At 37.4% G+C, this 16621-nt stretch overlaps 1 protein-coding gene across 1 annotated transcript in view; it reads left to right on the forward strand.

Annotated features, from left to right (window-relative positions):
* The window catches only part of LOC110220871 (protocadherin gamma-C4), a 215327-nt gene that overhangs the window by 4721 nt on the left and 193985 nt on the right, over nt 1-16621 (forward strand). The window lies entirely within an intron of this gene.

The following is a 16621-nucleotide window of genomic DNA, read 5'->3' on the forward strand; positions in this document are numbered from 1 at the left end:
CAATTTCTACTAACTCAGATATCTATACCTACATATATACATGTAAATGGACATATACAAAAATATGGATATATGTATATATCCCTGTATGTGTGCATATATGTATACACATACACATACACACACACACACACACACACACACACACACGCCCACACTCACACACATACCCATGCACTTAGAAGTATCATGGCATAGTGGATAGAGAGCCAGTCACAGAGACATGCTGACTGTGTGACCCTGTGCAAATCATTTAACCTCAGTGTTCCAGTTTCTAAGAAAAGAAAGTGCCAAGCTACAATGTTAGAGAAAGTTCCTTCTCTTAGGATTTCCCTATATTAATGAAACCTCAGTCCCAGTCCCTATCAATATGTGTTGCATGCTATATATCATACATTAAATATGTGTATGTTAATTATTATATTTTATTGATACATTTTTTGCTTTGTGCACAATAATCTCTTACAATAATCACTTTCTACTCTTATAGTCTGCCATTTCTTAATATGAATGAAAAAAGTGTGTTATAACAAGTAATCCAGCATTGGTCATTGTATTTGACCTAAAATCTTTTGCCTTTTAGGGTGAATAACTAGGCTTTTTCAAATGATATTTCCACAGTAGACCATATTTTTACAGTCATACAATTTCCTAACAGGTGATAATAACATATATTTAACATTCATTGATATAATTTGATTTGATAGAGTGAAATGCATCCTTAAAGATTTCTTTCTCAAAGACCAAGCCTTAAACCCAATTCACTCTGAATTTCTTAGATTGGATAACAAATATGTCCCTGCCCAAGCACTACTTAATGCTTATTTTTTGGGCCCTTCTGGCTCAGAGTGAATGCAAAAAGTTAACTGTTTCTCTTTTGTCTGGTAACTCTGAGGTTCTTTCCCTTACCAGTTTGATTTTTTTTTTATTAAAGGGGCCATCCCTTGACTCACTTCTTAAAGAGGCCTGTTCCCTGAATGGACATTACTTCAGTGAGAACCTGAAAAAACCTTAGCTTAAAAGGTCCAGTGTCTCCCATTGCAACCTGAGCCATCTCCACTTATCCTGATGAATATCTGGCCACTGGACCCAGATGGCTCTGGAGGAAAAAGTGAGGCTGGTGACCTCGCACAGCCCTCCCTCACTCAAATCAAAGTCAATTGCAAGTCATGGCATCATCTCCCTGATGTCATGGTCCTCTTCAAGAACAAAGGACAAACACAACAACTTCAAATATTTCCCATGCATATGTTAAGATTGTGCAATATGCCTAGATAGAAGAAACATCAGAATTAACTTTGTTTAATGATTTTTTTGGTCTTGGAAAAGCAAGGCATAAGCTTAGGAGAGGCATCAGCTATTGTCAGAGAAGATGTCCAGAACCCAATTGGAAAACTTATTTCCTAGTGATGATGAGGTAATTTAAGAGCTACTATTTCCATATGGCATTGTGTCTACCGAATCAAACACTAGTGTATTGAGTCATCTCCCAAATAAAATACAAAATTTTATTTTTAATTCAAATTATTCAAAAATTGGCCAAACCATTCATACAGGGAAAACCTAGAGGATGAAAAATTCCCATTGTTCAGATTATAATATTCAGTTGGATGAATTGATGCATCCATCAATACAGTAGCCCATGGAGCTATTGTAACATAATGTGTATCTTGGGCAATAATAATTAAAACATTACCTTATACTGACATAGTGTTTCAAAGTTTGCAAAAATGATTTGTGTATATTATCATATTTGATAGACAATGACTGAACCTTGAATTAAATTGGAGCAAGGAAGCAAGTTGGAGTGCATCTGGGAAACCACAGTGAATAAAATTTCATCTTTTTAACCTCAATATTTTTCTAGTGATGCTATTTAACTGCAAATCATGGAGTAGTTAAAATTTCAGGTTACCAAAAGGGTAATAAATAGAGACATTATAAATAAGCTAAATCATATTTTGAATGATGTATTGCATTCATAAAAGGTTAGAAAGAGATCATCAAAAATATGTAATGTCAATAAAGGAGATAAATTATTCAAATAAAAGTTAGGGATAATATGTGCACAGTTGTCATATAGGATTGGGTTCCACATGATATCAAGAAATGAGAAGAAGGCCCTTAGTATGGTGGATGGATCATCTGAAGACCATTTACTAGATTAAACAAACAGGATTAGAATGCATTTATGCCTTTAAATCTACTACATCGATGAGATCATGGATCCACTAAGTACTGAAGTAAATAAACAGATGTTTGACCAGGAGACACAATCTTAGTATAACCATATCATTTCTTCCTGGCATTTCAGCTCTCTCATACAATCTTCCACCAAAACTCTGCCTGTATTTTTTTTATTTGTTTTTGCATTATTTGTATTTATGAATATATTCTTTGACTCTCCTCTACCCATCATAATAAATAATAATGAGAGAGAGAGAGAGAAATATCAACTGAGTCTAACATGATATGGAAGATTACACAAATATAAGACACATATACCCTTTCAAGCTCTGCAAAAAAGAGAGTAAATTATAATTCAAAACAATTTTGAGGTCTGATCTCACACTAATCAAATATAATAAATATATGAATAAGTGGTGGAGAGGTTATGGAAATACAGGCACACTGATACATTGTTAGTAGAGCTATGAAACTTGTTTAAACAGTATGAAAAGCAATTTTGAATTATTCTAAAAAAGTGAGTAAAATATTCAAAATTATTGACCCAGAGGCCCTACTGTTGGTCATATGCCCCAAGGAAGTCAAATATTAAAAAGAATGTCTCACCTAAACCAAAATACTTATAATGCCTTTCTTGTAGTAGCAAAGAGCTGGAAACAAATTAAGTACTCATCAATTGATAAATAGATAAATAGTGGCACATTAATAATAAAAATAGTATTGTTCCATAAAAAATAACAAATATGAAGATTAAAAAAGGCTAAAGACATATATAAACTGATGCACAATTTATCTAGCAGAACAAAGAAAACAATATATAAAATGACTACAACCATGTACATGATAGAAAAAATAAAATCAAAATTCTGTGTAATTATGATGACCAAACTCAGCCCTGAAGAAGTGGTATCAGAATGAAACTCCCTTCATTCTTTGAAGAGATGGGGACAAACCTGAATGTATTATTGAATTCTGTTGATGTTAGTTTCACTGAGCTGGGTTTTTTTTCCTTTCTCTTTCTTCATTCTTTGTGATATGGAATTTTCCCCCTCTGAGAAAAGAAGGGGAGGGTTATATTGGTAAATAAAAGTGACAGAAGAATATGTCTGTAAAATATTTAAAGAAAAAATACAGCAAAAAAGGAAGTGGTTGGTGGAGGACAGGATATATTTCTTTCAGATAAAAAAAAATCTGCGTGGGGCTGGAATTGTTTTTATGGTTTAGATAAGGGCAATCCCTATCTAATAAATTATACTACTGCTTTCTATGAGATTTACCTTTGTGTTTAACCAATGAGATCTATTAGATAATGAAATATGAAAGTATTTGTGGCAGTAGCATTGCAAAATAATGCCTGGAGCCCAGGGAAATGAAGGCTGAGAAGAGGTACAAAGACAATACAGGGAGAAGATACATAAAATTTTAAATCCATAAGGAATATAAACAAGAAAAATATGAGCTTAGTTACCAAATTGAAGAATATAGTAAGTTAACAAAATTTTATTAAGCCTTTACTGTATTCAAGGCATTGTGATAAGTTTTGAGCATTTGAAGAAAGGCAAAGAAAACAAATTCCCTGCCCCCAAGGAGCTTAAATGCTAATGAAGAGAGAACATTCAAATAACTATGCACTTACAAGATATATACAGTGTAAATACACGGTAATCTCTGTGAGAAGACATTGGAGGGGAGTGGCTGTGAGGGGAGGGAATGCTATGAAAGGGCTCCTGCAGAAGATGGGATTTGGGCTAATTCTTGAATTGTCAAGGAAGCCAGGAGTTTGAGGTGAGGGAGAAGGGCATTTCCATGTGTGGGTGAGATTCCATTAAAAGTCTTGGAATGTACAGCAAGCAGGTCAATATAGCTAGTTTATAGATTATGTGGAGGTGTGAAGGGAGAAGGTTGCAAAGGGTTTTAAATGCTAAATATGGTATTTTATATGTGATCACATGGATAATATGGGGCCCGTGATGTTTTTTAAGAGATATGATATGATCTGAATCGTAGGAAAATCCCTTTGGCAACCAACTGGAATATGAATTGGAGTGTGAGAGAGGTTTGAAGCAGAGATGCCAAGCAGAAGGCTATAACAATAGTGCTGTCATGAGTTTATGAGGCCTGCACCAATGTGGTTGCTATGTGACTGGGAAGAAAGGAACCTTGTGAAAATAGATGTAAGAGTTGACAACAAATTGTATATATGGCTTGAATTTGAATGAGGACTAAAGACTAGCCTCATGAACTTCATGAGTGGAACTGAAGATGTGAGTGTGAGTGACTGGGAGGATAGTGTTATCCTTGACACCAGATGGCAAAGTTTGGGGTGAAGGATAATAAATTTTGTGTCGGATATTTTGACTTTAAAATACTCATGAAAATCTCAAGATTTTTAAAGGACAACTACTGATATAGGGTGGAAATTGAAGAGAAAAAATGGGCCTTGATATAGAGTTGTGGGCATCATCTTCATAAAGATGATCAGTGAACCCATGGGAACTGATGAGATCATCAAACAAGATAATATAAACAGAGAAGAGAAGAGGGCCCAGGACAGAGCCTTGGGGGATGCCCAGGGTTAGCAAGCTTGATTTGGACAAAGATCCAGAAAAAAAAATCTGAGAAGGAATAGTCAGTAAAACAAGTAGAAGGAAAACTAGGAGCAAATAGTGCCACAAAAGTCTAGAGGGAAAGATGTATTTAGAAGAAGTGGGTGATCAACTGTGTCAAAGGCTATAAATAGGTCAAGCAGGATGAGGATTGAGAAAATAGTCAAATCTAATCATTTACTCGCCTTGGTAACTTGGGAGAGAGCAGTTTCATTTTAATTAGTTTTAATTCTTAATATCTATGTGACATGAAGCAAGTCATTTATTGTCTCTGAGTTTCATTTTCCTTTTTTCCTCATTTTCCTGTTAAATAAATTAGATAAGAAAATTATTGAGATCCCTTCTAGCTCTAATATTCTGTAATTCTAAGAAGTGTTATCTCACACAAAGGATAATTTAATGAACCCAGGGAATTTGCTAACTTGGGATGTTGAACCAATTTAAAAATGTAAGCATATAAATAATTTAACCACGAATAGGGGCAACTAGGTGGCAAAGTTGATAGAGTGCCAGGCCCAGAATCAGGAAGACCGATCTTTCTGAATTCAAATCTGGCCTCAGACAGTTACTAGCTGTGTGACCCTGGGCAAGTCACTTAACCCTGTTTTCTCAGTTTCCTCATCTGTAAAATGAGCTGTTGAAAGCTCCAGTATATCTGCCAATAAAATCTTAAATGGAGTCACGAAGAATATGAATGAAAATGATTAAATGACAATAACAACAAATTCATGAATAATTTAGTCATGTGACACAGATGATTACATAACGGCCTGATATTTTAAGGTAGATAAATCAACAAGTATTTATTTAATGCCTAAGATGTATCAGGCATTATGCTGAGTCCTGGGGATGCAAAGAGAAAAGGAAACAGTTCCTGTCATCCAGGAGCTGGTATTTGTCAAGAGAAAAATATGTATACACAGATATGAATACAAAATATATTCAAAGTAAATACCAAGTAATGAGAGAGGGGCATTAGCAGCTGGGGGATCTAGAAAGGCCTCATGTAGGAAGTGGACCTTGAGCTAAAATTTGAAGAAAGCTATGGATTCAAAGAAGAGATGTGAGGAAGGAACATATATATTCCAAGTAAGGGGGATGGGCATAGCCACGACATCAGAGATGAAATGTGATCTGGAGAAGGGGAATAAGGCTTGTTTGTCTGCATCCTAGAACGGGAGGGGAGTAATGTTTAATAATCTGAAAAAGAAGGTTGAATTCAGGTTGGAAGGGTTATAATAGCCAAAAGAGGTTTGTTTGTTTGTTTGTTTTTGTTTTGTATTTGATTCTGGAACTTGTCAAGCACAGGAGTAATATAGTGAGACCTAAGCTTTGGGTCTATTACTTTGGCATCTTTGTGGAAGATGGACTGGAAAGGGGAGCAACTTGAACTAAGGGGAAAAATTAGGAAGCCTTTTCAATACTCCAAGTGATGTGGACCTGAACTAGAGTTGTGAACATGTGATTAGAGGTAATTAATATTAGTTCTAAAGGACAAATAACAAAAAACACTTCCTTCCTCTCAGTAGAAAGTTAGGGCTACTAAGAGTATCAGATGTTTTCAGCTGTGTAGTACACCATCTAGGACTTTGTCCTCAACTTGGCACTTGAACACAAAGTCCCTGGGGGGCAATTCCTACTTAGTTTCAAAGATACCATTTGGGTCTTTACTCCTATAACTACATAGTCCAAGAGATGTCACAAATGTGCTAACTTTTTTTTTTAGGCAATCAGGATTAAGTGACTTGCTCAGGATCACATAGCTAGTATGTGTCAGAGGCCAAATTTGGACTCAGGTGCTCCTGACTCTAGCACCAGTTCTTTATCCATTGTGCCATCTAGCTGCCCCAGTGCTTACTTTTAATAGTCAGCCAGCAGATGCAATAACTTAAAGCAAAGGCATGTACTAAGATAGCATAGAAACTACAAACATTTCCCCCACAAAACTGTGCCACACTCTCCCACAAATACACATAGTATAAGTAAAAAGGGTGAGAACAAACAGAATACAATTGTAGGGAGACAGGGTGGGAACTCACATCTTCAACTCTGCAGGCTCCTCATATCTCTTCTCTTCATATGATATACTTACATTGCTCCCCACTGGACGGAGCATCTTTGTTGGGCTAGTTGCTCTGCCAGATTCCATAAGGCCACTTGTCTCTGAAACTCCACTCTCAATTGCCAGAACTAATTCTCTCTTGAGTCCATAGTTCAAATTCTTCTCTGTTCTTCCTTTAAGTTGCTTCCACTTTTTATGTCTGTTTCTCTGTCTCTTACTGTCTCCCTCTGTCTCTAGGATAAAGAGGTTCCCACTTGGCAAGCAGGAGAATAGGAGAATCCCATCAGGGCTAAACCTAAAATAAACAGCTTCATGGTTTATAACAAATTTGTTGCATTATTAATATTTACTTTAGTATCCTCAAATCACTAACTTTAGCACTAGTAATGCAACTTCTAGTGACCCACCTGTATAGTATATACACATGTGTATATGTATGTATATAAGCACTAAATATGTATGATGACAAAGAAGCCTTTTAAGGCAACATACATGCACACATAAGCATTATATGTGTATTATATGCACATGTAACCATTATATGTATGTTTATACACAATGCTTATATGAGTATATGTGTATTTATATTCCATACATATATGTATGTGTATGTACATATGTGTGTGTGTGTCTTGGAAAGAAAAAGCCTCTTCCTTGGCAGAATCAGGCCTTTCTGAAAGAAACTGCCATATACACACATATATAAATACGTATTCAGTGTTTAAAAAAATGAATAGGCCTTCTAATTCTCATTCTTTTTCAGTCATTGCCAGTTTTCAAAGGGATGAATTATTTAGTCAAAATTATAATAAATAGCTTACTTTAAAACTCAGGTTTCTGAAATATTAAAAAAATACTTAATGAAATATAGAAGGCAAAGAGTTGTGAACACATTTTATAAACATAGAGTACTAAAATGATAATTTTAATACAATCACAGATATAATACAATGCTATGAAAATATTTAATCTATCAGCTAAGCTCTTAATCCAAAAATTACATCAGCATCATACATGGCAATCTTCAGTTGACTTTCTTATCACTAATATTGTCCAATCAGGAAAGAAATAACAGAGACCCTGCAGAGCACTCCTTTTAAGGCACCATGGATAATAATAGTTAACATTCACATAACACTTACAATGTGCCAGGCACTGTGCCAAGCACTTAACAAATATTATTGCATTTGATCCTCATTACAACCCTAGGAAGTAGGTACTATTTTTATTTCAATTTTACAGATGAGGAAACTGAGGCAAATAGAGGTTAAATGACTTGCCCAAAATCACAAATCACATAAGTGTCTGAGGCCAGAATTGAACTTAAATCTTCCTGACTCCAGACCTAACACTTTATCCATTGTGCCACTTAACTGCCTAGCAAGATAGGAAAGAGGACGTGTTCCCAGATCACTGACTGAGCTATTAGAAAGATCTGCAATTGCCTTGGTTTAGTTATCCATTCTCTCCAAGTCCTTTGGAATATTAATCAGCAAAACTCCCATAATGTTTAAAATGGAGACTACACAAAAGCAACAGTACTACAGGGCATGAGTACAGCTTTGATTTCTCCTGGGGACACTGAGAGACCAGAACCATGCAGGTCTGCTATTCAGTGCTCAAGGAGATGGGGAAGACTTTGTTATGGATGACATCACCAGAGACTGGAGCTGGGGCCCCTTATGCTGGTGGAACATGGAACCCACATTGCATCCCAATGTAGGACCCAGCATTTCACTCTTAATGCTACAAATGGTACTTTAGTTATGAATGAAACGATTTCTGGAGACCAGATATGTGCAGATAACCCCCACTGTCTTTTGAATTTGCAAATTATGAATTCAATGAAGTTTTGCCAACCAGAGGTAGATAGTCTGAACCTAATGATAATGCTCCCAGGTTCCACAGAATGAAACTATTGAGACAGGCCCTGCCCTCAAGGAGTTTACATTCTAATGACTAAAGACAACATATGAAACTGAAAAGTGTGGGATGGAATGGAGAAAAAAGGCACACAAGTAAGAGTCAGGAGCAGAGCCTGGAGAACAATTCAGAAGTGCGTATGACTATCCTGGGCCCTTCTTTAACATGGAAGTTCTGAGAGGAACTGGCCAATCAGAAGAAAAAGCCACAGGGGCAGAAGAATTTTCCAGGTTGAGAAATTTACCTAGGCATTGTGTAGACAGAGGTCTGAAGAATCAGGAGCAGTGCCCAAAGAGTCCAGTGAGACAACATAACCAGGATCCCAGTTTTATCTGGGTGTGGCATGAGTTCCAAATGTAGAAATTGATTTCTCCCCACTCATCTCCCTAAAGTATCAGCTCAGTAGCCCTATTCTCACTGGAAATACATGCATAGCCATGAGGAGCATAAAATGCAGAATTTCTGGACAAGTCTTTGGATAAGGAACAAGAATATACATCATCTGATCTTTACTGCAAAGGGTGGAAGTAAACCCCAGAGGTTTAATACTGAGAAAATCCATGTTTGTGTTCTGGATTCTAGTGACAAAGCTTTTGTTTGTGACCAAACTTCATAAAGCCTAAATTATGGAAAACTTGACACCCATTTCTGCAGTGTTGACCATGAAAGCTACTTAGCTGATGATGAATGTTCATATGCAGAAATAATTCCTACATAGAAGACACAGAAACATAATAAAAATATTTTACATTGGATTCTCAAAGTAGGAGGATAAGAGTGACTGGAAAAATTGACTTTGAAGAATCTCAAATCTATGCATTTGCCATTCAGTTGATTGACTACAGAGAATTCTCTGTCAAGTTCAGCTCCTTCTAGAAATCTTAGATAAAAATGATAACATTAATGATATTAAAATGGCTTCCTGTTCCTCTGAGTCCCAGAAGTTGTTAGGACAGTAATCTCTCTCCTTAATGTAGAAAATAAATATTGTTTAAGTTGTCTGCTCCACCCTCAGTTACTTTCAAATCCAACTTCAGAAGTCTTTTGACAATTATTACAGTTTGATTACTGACAGTGTTTTGGACAAAGAACTATTCTAAGAGTACAATATAACCATAACAGTTATAGATCAGGGGAAACCCAGTCTCTCAGCAGCAAGTATAATATACTTCATAATTGTTGATAGAAGTGATAATGCACTTATATTTCTGGAGAAGCCCTATGTGGCCAAAGTCCCTGAAAATAATTCACAGGGAATAGCCATTTTTGTTCTGTGAAGGCAAGAGATCCTGAATGGGAATAAAATACCTGCATCATAAACTCCATTATAATTGACAGTCTACTCCCTGGATGTCCCTCTCTCTTTAAATGTCTCATCAACTCATAGATTAATGTCTTGTATGTTCTACCTTCTTTTGATTGTGGACAATTCAGGCAATTGAAGTTAAGAGTGACAACCAAGAACCCTGAAGACCTCATTTCATTCACTGTTTAGAAATCCTCATCAGCTTTGACAAAGAATTCATTATGCTCAGGTTTGCACTGTGTATCTAACAGAAAAAGTTACTAAAGAAAAAATATTAAAGGGTAGTACTTAGTGAAATCTTAAATGTAATTGCGGAGTCAGTAGGTTAAAAAAAAAGAGCCAAGTCTTGGTCCTGATAGATTGACAGTAGAATTGTATAAAACTTGTGAAGGACAATTATTATCCATACTTCACAAATTATTCTCAAAAATTTAGAAAGTACTCTACAAGTATCCTTTTATGAGACAAATATAATACTAATAACTAAATCAGACAAAAACAAAACATAGAAGGAAAACTATAGCCGAATATCATTAATAATGTACTAAAATATGCATAAAATAGCTGGGAATTGGCCTAGCAAAGTATAAAAAAAGGATGTATAGATGAAATTGCAAAGTCCTCCTTAAAAAAAAATAAGCAACAACTTAAATATGAAATATGCAGTGCTCATGGCTAGACTGTGCCAATATAGTAAAAGTGACAATAGTACCGAAGTTAATCTATACTTCTAATGTAATCCCATGTCAATCAAATTGTCAAGGGAATATTTTGTTTTATTTTAACTTTAAATTTTTAAAATTTATTTTCAGTTCCATATTTTCTTCCTCCATCCAATTTCTTCTTGACCCATTGAGAACATAAGAAATATGATACCCATTATACATATGAAATCATTCAAAACATTAGCCATGTTTGAAGAGGAGAGAGGGAGGGGAATAACAAGTGATATAAGTGAAATAAATTGCTTCAGTTTGCAATATGAGTCCATTTCTCTATCTGTAAGTGGATAGCATTTTTTCATCATGAGTCCTTTTTATTGTCATGCATCATAGAGGAGCTAAGTCTTTCACAGTTGATTATATTTATAATATTATAGTTACTATGTAAATTATTCTCCTGGTTCTGCTCACTTCACTTGACATCAGTTCATATAAGTCTTCTCAGGTTTTTCTGAAACCCTCCCCTTCATCATTTCCAATAGCACAATTTTATTTCATCACAGTCTTATGCCACAACCTCTGAAATCATTCCCCAATTGATTGGCATACCTTCATTTTCCAATTTTTTGCTACCATAAAAAGAAATACTATAAATATTTGTGTACATATGGATCCTTCTCTCTCTATTTTTGAGCTCTTTTGGGTATAGTAGCAGCAATGCTGGATCAAAGGGTATGCACAGTTTTATAGTTCTTTGGGCATAATTCCAAATTATTCTCCAGAATGGTCCAAGAACAGGGAATGTGCATCTACTTTTCTACACCCCTTCAGCATTTGTAATTTTCCTTCTCTGTCATGTTAGCCAATCTGGTGGATGTGCAGTGGGTATCTCAGAGTTGTTTTAATATGCATTTCTCTAATTATTAGTGACTTAGAGCATTCTTTCATATGGTTGTTTATAATTTGGATTTCTTCTTCTGAAAACTACCTGTTCATATCCTTTGACCATTTATCTATTGGAGAATAGCTTCCGTATATAGTTGAGGAATGAGATCTTTGTCAAAGAAAATTGCTGTAAAATTTTCCCCAGTTTCCTGCTTTGGGGATTAATTATTAATAGTATATTAACCTTCCCATCTACCATGGTTTAGGTAACATTCCATTCATCTATCTCTATGATAGCTTTCAAGGTCCCACATGGGGAGGACCTAAGGATTAGTAGTGACCCAGGGAGGTAAAGAAGGTAGGTGGTAGAAGAGTGTCCCAATATTACAAGCTCATTGACTGTCTTCTCTGTTCCCACATTCCACAGGCCACATGTAACCCTTTTGTTATTACTTCCTCCTCATTTTTCTAACCCACATACATGGATCCAAATGTGGAGAAGGGATAGTTTGATTTGCTCAGATGTTGCATCTTCCTAGGAAAGTTTCTAAGCAAAAGTCTGGAATGTATGACTTCTTGAGGAAACTTTCAAGCTTCTGAATTCTATAACTTTATAATTAATCAAATGTTGAACAATCTATAGCCTGGCAGATACATGAAGAAAAAGCAGTGAAATAAATAAATACCATGAATGAAACAAAATATTTCATGTTAAATATAGAGAAATACCCAGCTCCATTGAGTAGTAGAATATGAAGGGTCTCAATTTATTACTGCTGCCCTTCTTATTCTCAGGGAAAGAAAAAATCTCGAGACCATGCTTTCCTGTTGTCTATTTGGATTCAGCCAACCTTAATTGAATGCCTGTTGTGCTTAAGGCATTGGCTAGGTTTGAGGTGAGCAAAAACAAGAACTAGTCTCTTTACAAAAGGAACTGACAGAACTGCTGGGGGGTGAAATATGTATGCTGTACATACATCATATATACAAAGATTACAAAGCTGTTGCATAAGTTATAGAGCACAAGAAGCCTAATATAGGGAATGGCACCTGAGCTGGCTGGAAAGGAAGCTAGAGATTCTAAGAGCAAGTGAGGTGAAGAGGAAGAGCATTCTACAGAAGGAGTGCATTCCAGATGGCACAAATGGGATTGCTATTATAAAAACTCACTTTGATCATGGATGAAAACTGATTTTGTGGGAAATGTGTCCTTTTCATTTACTATGCCCGATTCAGAGGATTTTGTAAAAGCTACAAAATGTTTTAAAATTTCCTTTAATGGGGTGGCTAAGTGGCGTAGTGGATAGAGAGCTCTGGCCTTGGAGTCAGGAGGACCTGAGTTCAAATCTGGCCTCAGACACTTGACCCTTGCTAACTGTGTGACCCCGGGCAAATCATTTAACCACGATAGCCTCACCAAATATATATAATGCACAAAAACCCATTCCCTCCACCGAGCCCAAAAGAATTTACAGTCACTGAAATTCTTCAGAATCGTTTTTTTTTTTTACCGAATTGTGAGCGTTCCTCTTAAATTATCTAGGCCTTGCAGAATTGCTAGATGTTTATTCCTTCCCCAGTGCTGTTTGCTCATGCCCAACCAGAATTAGGTCGGAGCAAAGAGCCACTGTGCACCATCGGGACGATTTACTGCGCAGTCTCAGCGAACACATAGTAGAGGAAAGCTGCGACTCATACATTCGGCTTGGCTCCTCCTCCGATTCGATCCCAGGACCCAAGGATTCGCCGTTTCTGAAGAAAGGAGCCTCTCTTCTTTGACCTGTAAGCTCACACTCAAGTAAAGATTTCTAACGCAGCATCTGGGAACTTCAGAAACCTCGGCTGAAACGGGAGAGGGGCTAGGGACAGCAGCGGGCGGCAGAGAGAAGAGACAATGAGACCTCAGGTAACTGTTTCATTTCTAGGCGTCTTTGTTCTGCCGCTCACTTTCCGAGCAATTCAGTTACTCGATTCCCGAGGAGAGGGAGAAAGGTTCGGTGGTGGGGAACCTCGTCAAAGATCAGGGGCTGGAGGCCCGGGACTTGCCGGCTTGGAAGATCAGGCTACTCTCCGGAGCCGAAAAGGAGTATTTTACTGTGAATGTAGAGAATGGAGGCCTTTATGTAAAGGAGAGATTAGATAGAGAGGAGATGTGCGGAAAAATATCATCTTGCTTCTTGCATTTAGAAACTGGTAGAAAACCGTTTTTATGTTTTCCACGTGAATATAGAAATACAAGGTACCAACGATTACTTTGCCTTTTTGAACCAAAATGGCAAAAATATGGAAATAAAATCTGTAGTTCCATTTGGAAGATTTCCTCTAGAATCAGCTGAAGATCAAGATTCTAATGTCAATTCTGTCGAAAGTTATATGATTATCCAATATCCAATGATAATTCCTTTGTCTTTAGCTAGGACGTCTACAGAGTCAGTCTGCAAGAGAAACCTACCCCTGGAATCCTCAGTGCTGGGCCTGATGGCCATGGACCTGGACAAGGGAGTCCATGGAAGAGTTTCATACCCTTCTTTTTTGTTCTCTATATTATTACTGAAGAAATGTTACTAAAAGGAAGATAAGATTTCAAAGAGACTATGGGTTTAATATCCAAAGTAAAGATGATAGAAGTCAGGTGGGCTCACTGTAAAGTTCTTATGGATGAGAATAACAATGTACCCCAAATCACCAATCATGTTCTGTGATCCAGAACAGTTATATCTTTCATCAGTGTTCCTGATAAGAATTAAAAAAAAAAAAAGGCCAAATGGTTTATTATTTACAGGGACATTTTCCAGTGAAAATTGTTCTGTTTGCTAACACCTACTGATAACAGAGAGTACCTTAGATCGAGAAGAGATCCCGGGTTATGAGATCAACATGACTGCCACAAATAAGGAAAAAACCTCCTCTCTCCTCCAGCAAGACTCTTGCCCTGTACATCAATGACGTAATGACAATCTCCCTGTTTTCCTCCAACCTTACCATGTTTTTTACGTCCCTGAGAACAATCCCTCTGGAGTCTCCAATTGCATGTATCTCATCCTCTGACCTAGACCTGGAGGTCGAGTGTCCTATTCCATCTTCGGCAGCGACCTGGCCCAGCCGCAACTGTCTTCTTCTGTGTCTGTCAATGGCCACAGTGAGGGCATCTTTGCACAGCTCTCCAACTATGAACAAACAGGTCCCACCTTCATGACTCCACAAGCCCACGATGCAGACTCTCCTTCACTCAGCGCCAACGTTACTGTGCGAGATTTCATTGTGTACCGCAGTGACAACTCTCCTCTATCCACCCCTGATGCTTGACGATTTTGCCCTCTTCGACAAAATCCGCCGGGCAACCAAGTGGTGGCAGTGGACACAGACTGGCCTACAGTGAGCTGCAGAACATAGATTCGGGACTCTTCAGTCTGGTGCTGCGAACGGGGGAGGTCAGTATCTCCAGGGCTTTGACTGACTGAAATGCAGCGGGGTACCACCTTCTGGTCTCTGTGCAGGACAGAGGCCAACCCTCTCTGTCCACTACAATGTGTCTGCACTTGGTTTTTTTGCCAACAGCCTGCAGGAAGCGCTGACTGAGATGAGAGGTGAGCCTTCAACTGCCTTGGACTCTCATTCTGAGCTGTAGTTTTACCTAGTTGTGACATTGGCCTTAATCTTTTCATTGTTTCTTATCACTGAGACAATGGCTATAGCCCAGCGCTTTCAGAGAGCCTCACTAATTCCAACGTGTTGAGCTGTTTCCCTAGACGTCTTTGCTTCAGGGCTGCATCCAGAGTTCCCTCATACCTCAGTGAAGGGACTCTACTTATTCCTACAATCTAAATATGGCCTCAGGTCTTGGAAAGGACAGAATTTAACTTATTAAAATCGAAAGGTCTGAGCCAAGAAGTTGACAATCTCATTTATATTGAGAAGCCACACCTACTGTTTGTGCAGAACAATAACACTCCGTGGCACATACACCATTCAGAAGGTGAGCTCTGGATCTTCTTATTTAAGAATTAGTTATGTTATTGCTATAGTTTTTCTGTTTGGATTTTCAGAATTAGTATATGAATCCAAGTGTTTAACTTGGATTTACTAATTCGTGAAAATGCAAACATCTTAAATATTTTCAAGGAAGCCCCTGGCTTGTATAGAACGTTGTGAACTATCTCTTTGAGGCAAGTATTAACATTTCAAAAACTTTTGATCAGTCGTTCTTTCAACATCTCCAATTACATTATTCTATTAGGGGTGATTTTCTGATTTAAATTACACCTAGTAGCTGTTTTGCTTAGGAGGTAAATGAGAACGTATCAGAGCTCCCTGTTTATACTCTCAACTATTTCTTCTTCTTAATGTCAATCCTTATTAAAGAACTGGACCCATAGCCCCCCTCATTCTCTATATGCAGAGGTCTACAAGTTGGACTGTTGGACCTATGGACTTCAAACTACTTGAGGAATTATGAAATGGACATTTTAGATCACTAATCCTGTTTGCCTCAGTTTCCTCATCTGTAAAAATGAGCTGGAGAAGGAAATGGTAAACCACTCCAGTATTTTCCAAGAAAATTCCAAATGAGGTCATGAAAAGGCCTTGAGTTGGACACAACTGAAACATGTGAAAAACAACATCAATAAATTTTCCATCTGTACATTACTTCAGGAAACTCAGTTTCTTTACATGTTCTCCTTTCCCCCACTTGACACTTAATCAACTCTGTTGCAAATAAGCAAAGGATCTGCAACTATAGCAGCATGAGAGGAAATTCTGGTGAGTTCACTCCTGACAGTAGATTCCAACTCATCTGTGGTTTGTTAGAGAATCTTGGAGAGTTGCCCGAGGCTGATAGAGGTTGAATGGCTTGTCTAAGATCACACAGCTAGTAACCCTTGAAAGTGAAATTGAATAGAAGTTTCTTTTCTTCCTCCATGCTTACACTGCCTCCCTCCCTCCCTCCCTTTCTCCCTCTCTCCCTCCCTCTCCTTCTCATCTGTCTCTC

The sequence above is a fragment of the Phascolarctos cinereus genome, unplaced genomic scaffold (assembly GCF_003287225.1).
Source record: "Phascolarctos cinereus isolate Bilbo 61053 unplaced genomic scaffold, phaCin_HiC Scaffold_2;HRSCAF=192, whole genome shotgun sequence".
Taxonomy (NCBI): Eukaryota; Metazoa; Chordata; class Mammalia; order Diprotodontia; family Phascolarctidae; genus Phascolarctos; species Phascolarctos cinereus.